The sequence below is a fragment of the Panthera leo genome, chromosome B1 (genome assembly GCF_018350215.1).
Source record: "Panthera leo isolate Ple1 chromosome B1, P.leo_Ple1_pat1.1, whole genome shotgun sequence".
Taxonomy (NCBI): Eukaryota; Metazoa; Chordata; class Mammalia; order Carnivora; family Felidae; genus Panthera; species Panthera leo.
In genome coordinates this window covers 166,765,873-166,782,812 of record NC_056682.1, presented here as the reverse complement: position 1 = coordinate 166,782,812, position 16,940 = coordinate 166,765,873, and the positions used below count along the sequence as shown (strand labels likewise).

The 16,940-nt window shown below is 34.9% G+C and overlaps 1 long non-coding RNA gene across 1 annotated transcript in view; it reads right to left on the bottom strand.

Moving 5' to 3' along the window:
• LOC122217171 overlaps window positions 1-6,628 on the bottom strand; it is a 61,959-nt gene extending 55,331 nt beyond the window's left edge. The window contains exon 1 of the long non-coding RNA XR_006201331.1: window positions 6,390-6,628. This is a non-coding gene — a long non-coding RNA (uncharacterized LOC122217171). The remainder of the gene's footprint in view (window positions 1-6,389) is intronic.
• Window positions 6,629-16,940: the final 10,312 nt, after the last annotated feature.

The window sequence follows — 16,940 nt, the reverse complement described above, 5'->3', positions numbered from 1 at the left end:
TCCAATGTTCTGAAAAATCACTGATTGTTGCCAAACCCCACAGCCTGAGACCAAGCATCTAAGCATGGGAGACGATCACCCACCATCTCACAGCAAGACAGAGAGAGAGACAGAGACAGAGAGAGAAGAACCATTGTCTCAGTTGTGATCATGTGACGTTCAGTGTCACGTCCTACTTGTATTGCGAGACATCACTTGTTTATCAGGTTAAAATTTATTGGAAATGTTTGCTCACCTTGAGGAATACTTACCAAACAATTTACTTGCATTCTGAAATTTTACTATACTTCGAAAGCAACTAATTGAATTATATAAAATAGGAATTACATAAAATAGATTTCTGATTTTCAGAAATCAAACATATCAAAAATAAGCAAAATCAATTATAAAAACTTTTTTAAACATTAAAAAAATCTATTATTAAAGATGAAGACTTTGGCTAACGGCCCTAATGGTCTAACAAGGACCAGATTTAACCTCCTGCGATAAAACTAGCATAGAAAACGAAATGTATGGGATTACTCTTTTCAGACATCAGACAATAGGCAACAAATGACTGTGATCCCTGAGAAAAGGGAGACACATGGACTAAGACTTAAAATCATCCTGGCTTTCCTGTTTAAGACATTTTCCAGTACACAGTCCAAAGAAGGGAATCCCAAACTGAACAAGGGAGCCTCCCTGAGTTAAGGAATTAGTAATAACAGTTAGGGTTGCTGAGGTGCTTGGAAATTTCAGCATAGTTTTCTGGGCATGAGGGATCTGTGTAGAAAAAGACCTCCGGAGATTTGCAGTGGTGGCCTCTAGAGTGTTTGCTGACTACTAGACGGCCATGAGAAATGTGAAACTCCCAAGGACCAGGCAAACAACAACCAGAGTTATAAACTGAAAATTTCCAGAGCTCAGTACACAATGAGATGTACTATCCCTAGCCAGAATGGAGCACCCTCAGAGATCACTCGGAGTGATCCTAGAGAGCCCAGATGAGTCGTGACTTTGTAGTGACACTGAACTCTCTGAAGTGCAGGCTCTTTTAGAGCCACCTGGGCAAATTATAAAAACAAATTTCAAAATAATCAAAGTACTCAGCATGTAACTCAATTCTGTGGCAAAACAAAGCATTGCATTCTTTCCCAGAATACATAAATCCAGATACTCAAAATACCACATTTGCAATGTTAACATCCAATCAAAAATTCTCATGCAGGCCAAGAACAAGAAAATGTGACTCAACACCAGGAAAAAAATCAGTAGGGAAATAAATCTGTAAATGACAGAGATAGTAGAACTAGCAGAAAAAGATGATTAAAAAACCAAACTTACGACTATGCACCAGTGTTTAAGGAATTCTAGACTTCTTCACCATGCTTCCTCCTCAGAGAAACTATCTTTCTGACTTCTTCCACATTAATGTACTTAAGCCAAATTTTATTATGTAAAGGCAATAAAATTGTGTGTACTTTCTTGATCATTTTACCTAATGCTACGTCAAAACAATTCATTTCCATTGCATGTTGTCTCTCCTCTATTGAAGCATTATATTATATGCTAGCCCACAATATATTTATTACTCTGTTGCTAATGTCCAAGTGAAATATTTTCAGTTCTGACAACTGTAAATAACAATGGTAGGAAAATTCTTGTGCATGTCTTTTGATACAAAATTTTCATGTTACTTTTGGGCAGTAGTAGGATGGGTAGAGGTGGTAATGGCTGGAATATCGGATATGCATATATTTACATTTGGCGGACACCGACACATAGTTTTTTCAAAAAGATTTAACAATTAAAATTTTCAACTGCAGGGGCACCTGGGTGCCTCAGGGGGCTAAGCATCGGACTTCAGTTCAGGTCATGATCTCAAGGCTCCTGAGTTCGAGGCAGAGCCCGCGTTGTGGTCTGTGCTGACAGCTCAGAGCCTGGAGCCTGCTTGGGATTCTGTCTCCATCTCTTTGCCACTCCCCCCCACCCCGACCTCTCACACTATGTCTGTCCCTCTCAAATATAAATAAACATTATTTTTTTTCTTTGAAAATGCAACTGCAGTTCTTGGGAATTGCAGTTGTACACACATCCCACCATCACTTGGTTTTGCCACTATTTTTTTTTTCCTTTTGTAGCCATTCAAAATGGATAGAATTCTTGTTTTAGAATTATCTTTGTCCTCATGAAGATTATCTTATTCTTGTGGTTGTAGGATTATTCCATTGTCCTTTTAAATTATAGTTCCCTTTTATGCAAACTGGTACAGCCACTCTGGAAAACAGTGTGGAGGTTCCTCAGAAAATTAAAAATAGACCTACCCTATGACCCAGCAATAGCACTGCTAGGAATTTACCCAAGGGATACAGGAGTACTGATGCGTAGGGGCACTTGTACCCCAATGTTTATAGCAGCACTCTCAACAATAGCCAAATTATGGAAAGAGCCTAAATGTCCATCAACTGATGAATGGATAAAGAAATTGTGGTTTATATACACAATGGAGTACTACATGGCGATGAGAAAGAACGAAATATGGCCCTTTGTAGCAACGTGGATGGAACTGGAGAGTGTGATGCTAAGTGAAATAAGCCATACAGAGAAAGACAGATACCATATGTTTTCACTCTTATGTGGATCCTGAGAAACTTAACAGAAACCCATGGGGGAGGGGAAGGAAAAAAAAAAAAGAGGTTAGAGTGGGAGAGAGCCAAAGCATAAGAGACTCTTAAAAACTGAGAACAAACTGAGGGTTGATGGGGGGTGGGAGGGAGGGGAGGGTGGGTGATGGGTATTGAGGAGGGCACCTTTTGGGATGAGCACTGGGTGTTGTATGGAAACCAATTTGACAATAAACTTCATATATTGAAAAAAATAAAAAAAAAAGAAGAAATTTTTAAAATAAAAAAAAAAGTAGAGTTCCCTTTTGATTAAAGAGATTAAGCATCTTTAGATATGCTTATAGGACATTTGAATGTCCTCTTTTATAAAGTGCCTGTTCCACAGATCATGATCTCGCAGTCTGTGAGTTTGAATCCCGCGTTGGGCTCTGTGCTGACAGCTCGGAGCCTGGAGCCTGTTTCAGATTCTGTGTCTCCCTCTCTCTCTGCCCCTCCCCCGCTCATGCTCGGTCTCTCTCTGTCTCAAAAATAAACATTAAAAAAAATTTAAAAGTATAAAGTGCCTGTTCCAATATTTTGCTCATTTTCTCTTGGAAAGATGGGAGAGTTTATCCTTTCTTTTCTAATTTATAGAGAAACTCTATGTATTCTAGATATGAGTTCTTTTTGATACATGTATTAGCAATATCTTCTCACAGTCTGTGAATGTTTTCACTAATTAAAGGAATCTTTCAATGCACAAAGTCTTTAAGCTTTAACAGTGTTCAATTTATCAGTTTTCATATTAATCTGTTTTTTTTTGTTTGTTTGTTTTTTATGTATGGGTTAGGAAATCTTTGCCTACTCCCAAGTTCATGAAGACATTTTCCTCTTATTATCTTTAGGAGTTTAATTATTTTATTTTATTATTGTCTATAATAGAGCTGGGGTTTTCATATTTGCATATGATGTGAGAGTAGGAGTCAAGGTTTACCTTTTTGCCAATTTGACACTCCACTAGATCCAGAACATTTTGCTGAAAAGAACATTGTTGCTTTGTTGGATTTGAGTGGTCCTTTTATTATAAATCTATTGCATATGTATAGATCTCTTTCTGGACTCTACAGTCTGTTCCAATTGTCTGTTTGTTGCTCTGTACTCTATCTGTCCCCAAATTATTTGTTCCCCTTGCCTTAATTATTGATATTTTGTAATAAAAATTCTCCAACTTTCCTCATCAAGCTTATCTAATTTTTTGGCCTTTTGCATTTCCATATGAACTTTATGATAAATTTCTCTACGGAATTTATACTCAATTTTTTTACTATTTATTTATTTTTTGAGAGAGACAGAGAAAGAGAGACAGAGTGTGAGCAAGGGAGGGGCAGAGAGAGAGAGAGAGAGGGAGAGAGAGGGAGAGAGACAGAATCTGAAGCATGGTCCAGGCTCCGCACTGTCAGCATAGAGTCTATGTGGGGCTCTGACCCACGAGCCCTGAGATCGTGACCTGAGCCAAAGTCGGACACTTAACTGACTGAGGCACCCAGGTGCCCCTACACTCAGTTCTAATAATGAAACTTACAGGAATATTAATTTTCATTGAATCTAACAAGTTATAGAGAATTAACAGTTTAACCTTGAGTTCATCTGTGTGTGGTATATGTCTGATTTAGACTGCATACATTTCTCTGTGTAATGTTAAATAATTTAGGATATATGTCATTCACAATATTTGATAAATTTTGTAGTTATTTGTTGCTTATTGATCCTGTTATAAGTGATACATTAAATTGAGTTTTCCAATTTTTGTTGCTATTCTATAGAAATAAAATTGAACTGAACAGTTTTATTTCTGAAAATAAACTGTGATTTGAGACTTAATGTCTAATTTGATTATTGTTTTAAATATAAACACATTGATTCTGCCAGAGTTTCCTTTCCAATCAGTAGAAAACCCAGCATCACTGAAATGCGTTTAATTGGAGAGTAAGAGATGACATTTCATGATTATCTGATTCCATGAGTTCTGCTTATTCGGTGTACAACTTCTGGATGCATAGTAAATCATTTGACACAAATCAGAGTGATACTCACTTGGGTACATGTGTATATTTAGAGACTGTGTTATTATTATTATCACATTTATGTACATGTCTCAATGAGTTTATATGATATAGGTTAACTTTAAAAAGTTTTATTTGAAAAACAGATGCTCACTATTTAGATATAGACATTTCAATAATAGTTTAGCTATAGAATTATTCATTTTTATATTATATTCATTATTCTATTTGTTAACTTTGAGTCACTTTCTGTTATTAAGATTGTAACAGCAGGTATACATGTGAATACTACTTTCATGATTTTTATGTTTCCTAAAAAGAAAATATTAAAGTAGAGCTAATCATTGCCAACTGCTGAGTTAGATAATGTAAACTTTCATTTCACTGGAATACAAAATAATAGACAAGTTCCCACACCTTCTCATACTACCTTACAATAGATACTTGCAATTATTTAGCACTGTTATTTAAGTTTCTTCTTCAACTTCTGATTTAATTTTACAAACAACACGTTTAAAAAATTTTTTTTGTATTAATGTTTATTTTTGAGAGACAGAGTGTGAGCAGGGGAGGGGCAGAGAGAAAGGGGGACACAGAATCCAAGCTCCAGGCTCTGCGCTGTCAGCACAGAGCCCAATGTGGGGCTCGAACCCACAAATCATGAGATCATGACCTTAGCTGAGGTCAGACGCTTTACCGACTGAGCCACCCAGGCACCCCCACAAATATCACATTGTCCCTAGACGTAAGAAGCCCTGCCAATCTAATTTTTCTTTTCTTGTGCTATAGAGAAAAGTAATTGTGCCTCCCCCCAAATCACAGAGAAAAACTACACTATTTACAATTTTCGTCTTTCTCTCTTTTGCTGTTTGCTTATTTTATTTCGTTTCTTTTTTTAATTGAATAAATTTGACATTTATCGTCATATAAGTTTAAGGTATACAGCGGGCTACTTTGCTACATTTATGTATTGTAATATGACTGCCCATGTAGCAATATTTATCACATTCCATATTTTTCTGTGGATGTACTAGCCCTGATATTTCAGAGTTGAGGGAGCTCTTAAAAGATTTAATATAAAGTAGTCCTTGGAGAAATATTTTCAACCCAGGGCAAAATTTCAATCCCACCTGCAAGTCCTGCCCTTAATGAGACAGTTGTACAAAATAAGTAAACATATGTGTGAGAGTCAGGAAGAGTTTGCAGCTGAACCTCCTGTATTTCACTGTACTACACACCATTACCTAGGACCATTCTCTCCATTGACATAGTCTCTTCCAACCTAGGGACATTAGTAGAACAATAATGTTCACAGAATCCATGGCTACAGCTTTTAAAACAATAGATTTTAAAATGTGTTTTCTATTTGCAATTATTTTTGATAACAGCACCAAGTGGTCCTGTGGGTGCAATTCCAAAGATTGTGTGAAAGCTTAGTATGTCTCCATTTAACAGCCCTATTACAGCAAATAAACCCTGAAGACCTAAATTGCTTCTCAAGCCTGAAGCTAAAATGCACTAAATTTGAAGAGTTCCCTCCATGACTTGCAACATTTCCTCTATTGGATATTCTAACAAAATGTTTTTTTTTTTTTTTTTTTTAATTTAACAGAAACTTCTATGGAAGAGCTGTGGCTATACAGACAAAGTGTTATATCTTAGAAATCACTGTAATTGACAAATTGGATGATAAAGCTAGAGGGCTTCTTTAAAGACATACATTAAAGAAATATGATTCACTTACCCATCTCTACTTTTTAATTTATCTTGTTTTAATATTTGCAGATTTGACAGGCAAAGATGGGTGATGTATGCCTCGTTTATACCTTCTCCCCTCTGGCTTGGAAGTAAGAGCCAGCTGGTTGGAACGGCTTGTTAAAGAATTTGATTTTCTATACGAGTTCTTCATATGACAAAATTAGATTATTTAAATTATTTAAAATTTTCTATTCTTCCACACAATATGTGTTTAGAGAAAGCAGTTTGTATGCCATGTTGTTGCTACTAGCAACAGATATTTAGTCAGTAAACATTCTAGAGTGGGAAAGTAAACCAAAGGGATAATGAGAGGTTTTGTGTTTCTACATCTTAGTAAGCTACACATGGCCTGGTGTAAATGATTTAACCTACCTGAATTTCAGTTTCTGCATTTATAGAATGAAAATAACATTAGTACCAATCCCATAAGCTAAATTTGAGGCATAAATTAGAATATATTTGTAAAATGTTTACCACTCTTCCTAGCTGGCATCTATTATATGCTATATAAATTATAGATATTGTTACTAATCTAGAATTCTCATTTTAAGTATTCAAAATTTTAAACTTTTTATTCTCTAAAGAGACTGCATTATTTAAAACTTTTATTTGGATTTGAAAGTAAGAACAATTGTGTTAAACTAATAGTTGAACTGATTCCTTTTTTTTTTAACTGATATCTTGGAGTAATTAACTAAGGCAGTAAATTTTAACATAGATATTCATAAAAATATATATTTCTATATGTAGTATGTGCATTATGATCAATAAATAATATTTATTGAATTAATAAACTGGCAAGTAAAGTATGAGACATTAAAGCAAAAATAAAAGTTATGTTTTCAAAATTAAATGTTGTGGAAATAAACTGATGGAAATAGAATACTCAAAATTCAGACTTTTACCTACAATCTATCAATATTCATTTTGGAAAATAAAGTATAAAAGTCCATCTCAATGCTAAGACACAATAAAATATGGAAAAATACTACCAGATTAGAGTCAATAACTCAGATTTTATTCCTCATCCCTCCCTCTACCCCAAACTTTTCAATGAACTATCCAGCTCTGCGTTTTCTGAAAGTGCTTTGTTTTTCTAGGCTTAGTCTCCTCACCTGAAGAAACAGAAAGAAAATATTAGTTCTAGTGATGTCTAGGGTCACTTTTATTCTAAAATATCTAGGGGCGCCTGGGTGGCTCAGTCGGTTGAGTGTCCGACTTCAGCTCAGGTCATGATCTCACACTTCGTGAGTTTGAGCCCCACGTCGGACTCTGTGCTGACAGCTCAGAGCCTGGAGCCTGATTTGGATTGTGTCTCCCTCTCTCTCTGACCCTCCCGTGCTCATGCTCTGTCTCTCTCTGTCTCAAAAAATAAATAAATAAATAAATAAATAAATAAATAAATAAATAAATAAAATATCTATGGTTAGTTTTCTTATGAATGATACTCAGGTCTAGCATGTGGTATCAATACCCGGGGTTTGGTAAAAATTGAAAAGAGATACTAGAACCAGAGAAAGACTTGCTGGAGAATACACATGTAATCAGATGGGAATTGGGTACAGTCAGCTGATAGTTTTCATTGAGAAAAAAATAATTCTCATGATTTCCTAATATAAAAATACAGGAAATAGCATCCACAGCTCAGATTATAATTTTCTATTTAACTATCTTTAGCCTATGAGAAATATATAAGCTAAAAAAAATGGAATGGCTTATTGACTTGAGTCATTCAGTTAAATTATTTGTACTTCAATTTCTTACTCAGTAAAATGGGAAGAAAAATATATATCGTTGAGTGAGCATGAAATAAGGTTATTATATATATGATGCCAGTTGGTAACGTATAAGAATTCAACAGATGCTAGATATTATTCTCCCTATCTAGACTGTGAAATTATTTTTCTTCCTTCCTTCCTTCCTTCCTTCCTTCCTTCCTTTCTTTCCTTTCTTTCTTCTTTCTTTCTTTCTTTCTTTCTTTCTTTCTTTCTTTCTTTCTTCTTTCTTTCTTTTCAGAGAAGGAAGGAGATTTGGTTTCATTGACCACTGTCATGGGGTTTCAACATCTGTCCATAGCAGGCACACGATAAATGTTGCAGACTCATAGGTTTGGCTGTCAGCATTGGGAGATTTTACCTCCGGTTGTGCAGCCTTTGAAATTTTCATGATTCTACTTTAGTCTGTATGGAATTGTGATTGAGACTGTCAGCCAAGACTAATGAGAATACGGAGAAGAATTTTTATTAACTTTTAAATAGGCTCCCAGTCTTTCTGGAGAGCCCTGGTGGTTAGTCATCATGCTATTTCTGTATGACTATCAAGTCTGGGTTTTAGAATAGAATCTTTGGTTGTGACAAGCCTCATTTATATAACATTTTATATAATGCTAAAATATATTTCAATTCATATTGTATTCCAGAAAAAAATAGTTCTGAAGAAAAGAGCAAAAGAAGCTTAGGGGGAAAAATGCTGCTACTGGAAAATAACTACACATCTCCTGAAATAAACGTAGTTTTCAGCAATATGTTGTCAAGGAAAGCTAACAATTAAGGGCTAGCACACTCACATTTTGGTCCTGATTAATTAATAACTATTTATCTTGCACAAATTTTTATCCTATTGGAAGCTTAATTTTCTTAAGAGGAAGATTTTTAAACCAGACTACCTCAGTATCCCTTACAATATTATGAGTATGAACACTGAAAAGAATTCTCATTGCATTCTGTTTCTCTCTTTGATACTTATGACAACCTATTTGGTTCAGAGAAATTTTCAGGCTTACAGCACAACCACATATTCTCAGCTTATACCTTCTAATTTTTTGTTTCTATTTACCAACAGTGAAAAAGATTTCAACTTGCATATTGAGAGACTCTGTTTCAGGGCTTCTAAAACTTTCAACCATCACAGTAAATGGACTCTTTTAGGAATATATTAGGTAAAAATAATTTATTCATTTGTTTCATGGTTAGTGATATCTTGTAGCAGTCATATGAACATAGATTATATTTAAACTTGTGGATCTACTTACATTAAAGCAATATAAATGTTCCTTCCCTTTTTGTAGGAGTCCAAGGGCTATTACTATATATATATATTTTGTATAACCCGATTAACTCTGGAATAACAGACTCCAAAAAATATGAGTTTTATTTCAGAATTTAAACCAAAACCAATATTTAAACAATCAACAAAACACTGGTATACGTGATACAAAAAATATTAAAAAGCCAAATTTAAAGTGTCTCTCTGGTACCGTCTATACGCACTGGAGGATTATAAAAAAATCATAATTAGAATGATTTGAGAATAGTGCTTGGTGAAACATCTCTGCTCACTAACCAGTTCACCTGGCTCTTGACCAAACTATAGGCTCAAAATAATTTCAGTTCCCAACTCAGTTGAGTACTGTGTTTTATTGTGTAAGACACTCTCAATTATAAATTGAGCTTAAGATAGTTACATTTAGATAATTAGTACACATATAAACTTCTCATTGTAAAAGAAACTGTCTTCTCTTTAAAAATGATGTCTACACAATGGACAGTTTTATAATAAGTAGAGCACATACTTTATGTTATCTGTACCTTAAAAACAAACTTTCCATGGGTGCCTGGGCAGCTCAGTCAGTTAAGTGTCCAACTCTTGATTTCTTTTCAGGTTATGGTCTCATGGTTCCGTGGGCTGCACATCAGGCGCTGTGCTGAAAGTGTGGAACCTGTTTGGGATTCTGTCTTGCTCTCTTTCTGCCCCTCCCCCATTCACACTCACACATGCTTTTTCTCTCTCAAAGTAAACATTAAAAGAAGTTTCTAGGCTGGGCAGAATAAAGGATTCATGGAAAGACCATTACTGTCAAAGGGAAACAAATTATTAGTCTGAAACATCTCCCTAAAGGCAGCTATTACTATATTCACTACATATACAAATTACCAAAGTAATTAAATTAGAAATGATGTTCCCTCCCATCCTTATCTGAACCCCAGTGATCACATGTCACATATAGCTAATTTCTGGCTGGCCTTTCTTACCTCTGCCATTCAGGAAAGCATTTTGGTGTAAGTTTATATCTTGTTATTGTAAACAAAACCTCACATTTGTTCCAATTAATTTTACCCATGTATTTATTTTTGTTTGTGCATTTTTAATTGTGAGATATATGTATAGAATAGTGAATAAAATCTAAACGAGCAGATTAAAGCTTAATATAAAAACACAACCGTGTATCTACCATGCAGTTCACAAATGAGAATCTTCCCAATAACGCTGATGCTGCTTTTTATAATCACATCTCTCTACCACTCCTTAAAGTAAACGCTATGTAGACATTTGGACTGCATTTTATTTTTATGCTTTATATGTTTATATATATATATAAACATATATATATTTATATATTTTTTAATTTTTTTAACGTTTATTTATTATTGTGAGAGAGAGACAGAGCATGAGCAAGGGAGAGGCAGAGAGAGAGAAAGTGACAAAGAATCGGAAGCAGGCTCCAGGCTCCAAGCTGTCAACACAGAGCCCGAGTGGGGCTCGAACTTACAAACCGTGAGATCATGACCTGAACCAAAGTCGGACACTTAACCGAGCCACCCAGGCACCCCTATTTATTTATTTTTCATTTTTAAATGTTTATTTATTTTGAGAGAGAGAGAGAGAACATAAACACGGGAGGAAGAGAGAGAGAGAGAGAGAGAGAGAGAGAGAAAGAATCCCAAGCAGGATCTGCACTACCAGCACAGAGCCCGATGTGGGGCTCAAACTCATGAACAGTGAGATCATGACCTGAGCCAAAATCAGGACTTGTATGCTTAACCAACTGAGTCAAACAGCCATCCCTATATTGTATATTTATATATATTATATAACCATTTTTATATAATATTATATATCTATATATAATATTAATATAATATGTTACTGTATATATCCCCAATAATATATATTTTTCTGTCTCTAAGGCTTATACAAATGAAATTATGCCATATACAATATTTGTCTTTTTCTTTGCTCTATGTTATCTTTATTAGAGCTATTTACACTGTTATGTAACTGTCACTTATTCAATTTTATTGTTTAAACCATGATGATATCATCCTCACTTAACTGTAGAAGTTATTATTAAATACAATACCAATCTGAGTTCATTATTGATGAAACTCAGATATGAATCTATGTAATCTGGCTCCAAGTACTGTATTCTTAATCATTTTGATATGTGCCATCTCACTAGAATATTTCATAGTATAAAATAGCGTGTTTGCCCATTCTGCTCTTGATGGAGATAAATTGTCTCCTGCTTCTCCTATAAATAATAATGTTCTCTATATATTTTTGTATGAATATCCTAGCACAAATGTACAAGAATTTGCCTAAGGTATATATTTATGACTGAAACTGATGGGTTATAGGGTATGCGGGAATGCAAATTTATTAGATGACTTCAATTTTTTCCCAAAGTGGCAATAACTTTTATACTCTCAATAGCATATGAATGTTCTCCTTTGCGAAATTAGAATTACATTTTTTTCCCATTTGATGTGTGCATAATAGATTTACTATGTGATTTTAATTTGAATTTTTGCTAACTAGTTGACGTCTTTTCATTTGTTTATTGTCTAATTGAGTTTCCTCTTGTGAAGTGGTCATTTACAGCTTCTATTTTTAAGTGGGTTCTCTCTCCTTCTCCTAATTAAATGTAGGAGTTTTCAATATATTTTAACTGTCAATTATTTTGTTGGTTATGTGTGTTGCAAACATTTGTTCACACTCAGTGTTTTCTACATTGTCTTTGTAGAAGAATGATTTGTAATACTATTGAATACTTTAATATTTTCTATTATAATTAATAACTGATTGTGTTTTAATAAATCATTTATTACCCTGAAATTATAAAGATATTTTTATTATCCTCTAAAATATTCATAATTTTTCCCTTTGCATGTAGAACTCTGATACACAAGGAACTGATTTTTATGTATGGTGTAATGTAGGGACACAATCTGATTCTTTCCTACATGGATACCCAGTATTCTAAGAAGCTTTTTATTTAGAAGTCCACTTTTTATCAATGATTTCTAGTGCCACTTCTGTCAACTAACAAGGTCCCACATGCATGCATGGAATAATTTCTATTCATATGTCATTGTCTTTGTCAGCACCTTTTCTTCTTTCAGGAAGGGTGCCTCGGCTATTGTCAGCCATTTTAACTTCTAAATAAGTTTTCAACTCTATTTTTCTACTTTTTCTAACTTATATTTTAAAATAAACATTTTATAACATAAGTGCCATTAACTATTATTAGTAACTAGCTCATAACAGATAATCATGGAAAAAACATATCTCAACATCTGTCTTAAGCCACTTGGGCTGCTATAACAGAATATCTGAGTGGCTTATGGCAAGAGAAGTTTATTTCTCATAGTTCTGGAGCCTGGGAAGTCCAAGATCAATTATTCAGCAGATTTGGTGTCTGGTGAGAATTTGCTTCCTGGTTCATAGATGGCCATCTTTTCACTGTATTTTCCTATGGCAGAAGGGAAAAAGAAGCTCTCTCTGAACTTTCTTTTATAAGGGCACAATTGTATTTATGAGGGCCCCACCCTCATGACCTAATCACTTCCCAAACACTCCACACCTGAAAATATTATATCACATGGGGTATTAGGATTTCAACATATAAATTTTTCAGTGACACAAACATTTAACTATAGAATTCCACACCCAGTCCCCCAAGTTAATGTCCTTCCTGCACGTAAAATACATTTATTCCATTAAAATAGGAAAGTCTTAACTCATTCCAGTATCAACTTGAAAGTCTAAGTCCAAAATCTGATCTAAATATCATCTAAAGTAGATATAGGTGGGATTCAAGGAGTAATTCATCCTTAAGCAAATTGCTTTCCATGTGAACCTGTGAACTCAAAAAGTAATGTGCTTCCAAAATACAATGGTGTGATAGACACAGGGAGACGTTCACATTCCAAAAGAGAGAAATAAGAAAGAAAAAGGGATCACAGTTCCCTCTAAGTCTAAAACCTAATTGGACAAACAGCATTTAACATTAAGGCTCAGGAATTATTCTTTGTCTTGATGCTCTGCTTTCCAGACCCACTGAGACAGATGTTCCACCTTCTGGACATACTGTGGTGGCAGTCCAGATTCCACAACATTCAGTGCAGCCCTGCCCCCACAGCTTTGGGTGGCTCTGCTCCCACAGTGGCTGTATTCCTTTGTCTTGTCCCCATGATGTTTCTTGGAAGTGGTTCCATTTGTCAGAGTTCTGTGACTGGGTTGCACATTTATGGTTCCAGGGAGCTCTATCCTTGAAAGCAATGTGCAGGCAGCCATGCCCATCGGATCCTCACCTGGAGTGGCTAAGAGCATAGAACCAGAGTGTAGGGAGGACATGATGTGAGGCATGTCAGGCCAAGCTCACTGACGTCCCAGACTGACAGCCCCTCCTTTGAAATCACTCTGCTTCCTGGGTGCTTGCACTCTGGGCCTGTGAGGAGAGTTGCACCTTTGGCGATCTCTGAATTTTTTTCAGGCCCATTTTTCTGTCATTTTATAAAATAGCTCCTGGCTTCTGTTGAAACAGGGGATCCATACAAATCTTATCAAAGGATCACTTGGCTATACCCTCAGTGCCCTTAGTTATTTAATTAATTAATTAATTTATTTATTTATTTGCAATATAGAAGAGCTGAGAATTTTCTAAATCTTTAAGTTCTGCTTCCTTTTTGATTGACAATTCCATCTTTAAATCATTGCTGGCTTTTTTTTTTTTTGCATTTTATTATAAGCAGTCAGGCAAAGCCAATTCATACCTTCAGCACTTTGCTTATAGATGGCTTTAGCTAAGTATCCAATATCATTGCTTACAATTTCTGTCTCCCACAGAACAATAGAACACAAACACAATTGAGCCAAGTTCTTTACCATTTTATATCCAGATACATAAATATGTATATCTAGATATAAAATAACATGTTCGCTATCTCTGAGACCTCATCAGAATGATCTTTACCATCCAAATTCTTACATTGTTGGAAATTACTTAAATATCCTCTAAGAAGATCAAGGCTTCTTCTCTATCTCTTGTCTTTTCTTTCTGACTTCTCATCAGAATCTCCTTTAAAGGTCCACTCACAGCAATGTAAGCTTTTTCTAACATGTACCTCAGAACTTCTCCAATCTCTACCCACTGCCCGTTTCTGAAGCAACTTTTATTTTTTAGGTATTTGTGTTACAACAACACTCCATTTCTCAGAACCAATTTCTGTCTTAGTTCATTCAAGCTGATGTAATAAAATACCACAGACCAGGTGCCTTATAAACAACAGAAATTTATTTCTCATACTTCTGTAGGCTGGGAAGATCAAGGTGCTGGCCAATTTAGTGCCTGGTGAGAACCTGCTTCCTTGTTTGTAAACAACCATCTTTTTGCTGTCTTTGCATGGTGGAAAAATCCAGGAATCTATCTGAATTCTCTTTTATAAGGACACTGACCCTGTTTATTAGGGCTCTGCCCTCATTATCTGATCACCTCTTAAGGCCCCACTTATAAATACAATTACATTGGATATAAGGATTTCAAGATAGAAATATTGCAGGGACACAAATATTCATTCTACAGAAACATCAAAACCAAGGACTGCTTTGTTTAGAGATGTGACATTTAATTCTAGTGTTTTCTAGTACTGCAATACTTACTTTTCTTCCTATTGAACCAACCTCCAAACTTGATCTTACACATGAGAATGACAAATGAATATGGAGAAAATATGGCTTATGGAAAATAATTAAATGCAATTTATATGACTATTGACTGACACCAAACTCATTGGTTACATCATATTAAAGTACTAGGAATGACCATCAAGGTTTTAAAAAGTGCCTTTAGCTTGACTAACCTTTACACAGTTAGTTTTCTTGACTTTAGGCCCCTGACCTCCCTTTTCTTCGAGCATTTACTTTAGAAAACTTGTATTTGTAAATTCTTTCTCTGACCCTTTGAGATGTAAACATTCTCCCAATCTCTTGGCAGTTTTATAACCAAGGGATATCTTTCTCACGGACTTGGGAGTCATCTTTTCTGTGGTAATCATCATAGAAGCACCTCTTTCCATCTGTTTCTTTGGGATAGTTGGGTCCTAACTTGTTAAGTGCCAGCTGGCAAGCACAGGTGGCCTAATTGCATTGACCAACCACCGTCTTCCCACTCAACATCCTCCAGTACTTTTTCACTGGTTTACATCAACACTAAAAAAAACCCATCAGCATTTTGTTTCTGTGGAATTGAATTCCTTTTCTCTCCCCTATTGTGGTAGTCTTAAATAAAATTTTTCATGCCTGTTTAACTTGTCTGGCCTAAATTTTCTGTGATTATAGGATATTTAATTGATGAAAATAAAATATCAGAAACAATTTTTATATATACATTTGTTTTAACCTAACAAAGTATATTTCTGGAGAAAACAACTTTAGGTAGTTGAATATAGGTAAAATTTAAGAAAATAGAATAATGGATTTCTCTAATTGTGACTTAACATGTTTTAATGCAATCTGTAAGATGTTGCAGGTAATATTAGCTCAGCTCTGAAAATATGTTCTCTCCAGCATTGAAAGACTTTCGCTAGTATATAGAGCTCTAGTCTGCAATATCATGGAACTTAAAAATGCACAATTTCATCAAGGTATCAATAACTTACTTTATTTGTAAGGAAGCTGAAACTGGCTATTTTTAATTAAGGAGATCAGGGACATCTACTTTCCTGAGGATTCTAGCTCATGAAATAACTTAGGACTAATTCATTTTTCAATTAGATTATTTTTTCTACTCATAAGCACTTTCTACAAATGTAGGGGACAGGATAAAGATATGTTTGAAATTATCATGATATGAGCATAAAATATTTGCTTTGCTTTCAGTAGCTTTTTTTTTTTTTTTTTTTTTTTGGTCTTCATAACATTACACTCAATGATGTGCTACAAATGTTTAACTATTGGTTATCAGGGGTAGAAAAAAGACCCCATTTGTAGTTTTGGTTGTTATCTATGGTGTAATCATCCAAACTTCCAAGGTGGTATCACCAGATAAGGAGTTGAGAAGATATAAACAAAACCAACTCTTGTAAAATTCAATGAACCAGTCTCAGCATCCCTGTGGTTACAGATGTAATTTAACATTAATGACTTACCATTTACCCACCCCTAATTCTGGTTATATCCTTTCCAGACAGTAGACTGACTTGGGTTTTCTTGCCCTTTTGTGGTTGAATGAGTCCCTGTGATTACATCTGGTCGATGAGTGATCTCAGACATCATTATATCACTTTCATTCAGGAGTATTTAATTGCCTTTGCAAGATCCCCCAGAACTTTTTTTCCTTCTTCCACAGTCACAATAATCTTCCAGGTAATGTTTTATCATCACCTTCAGTCCTAGAGTAAAGATGAAAACTGGAGGAGTAAAATTGAACTATGATAGGTATGTAATATGAAAGAAAATTAAATCTTAGTTATATTGA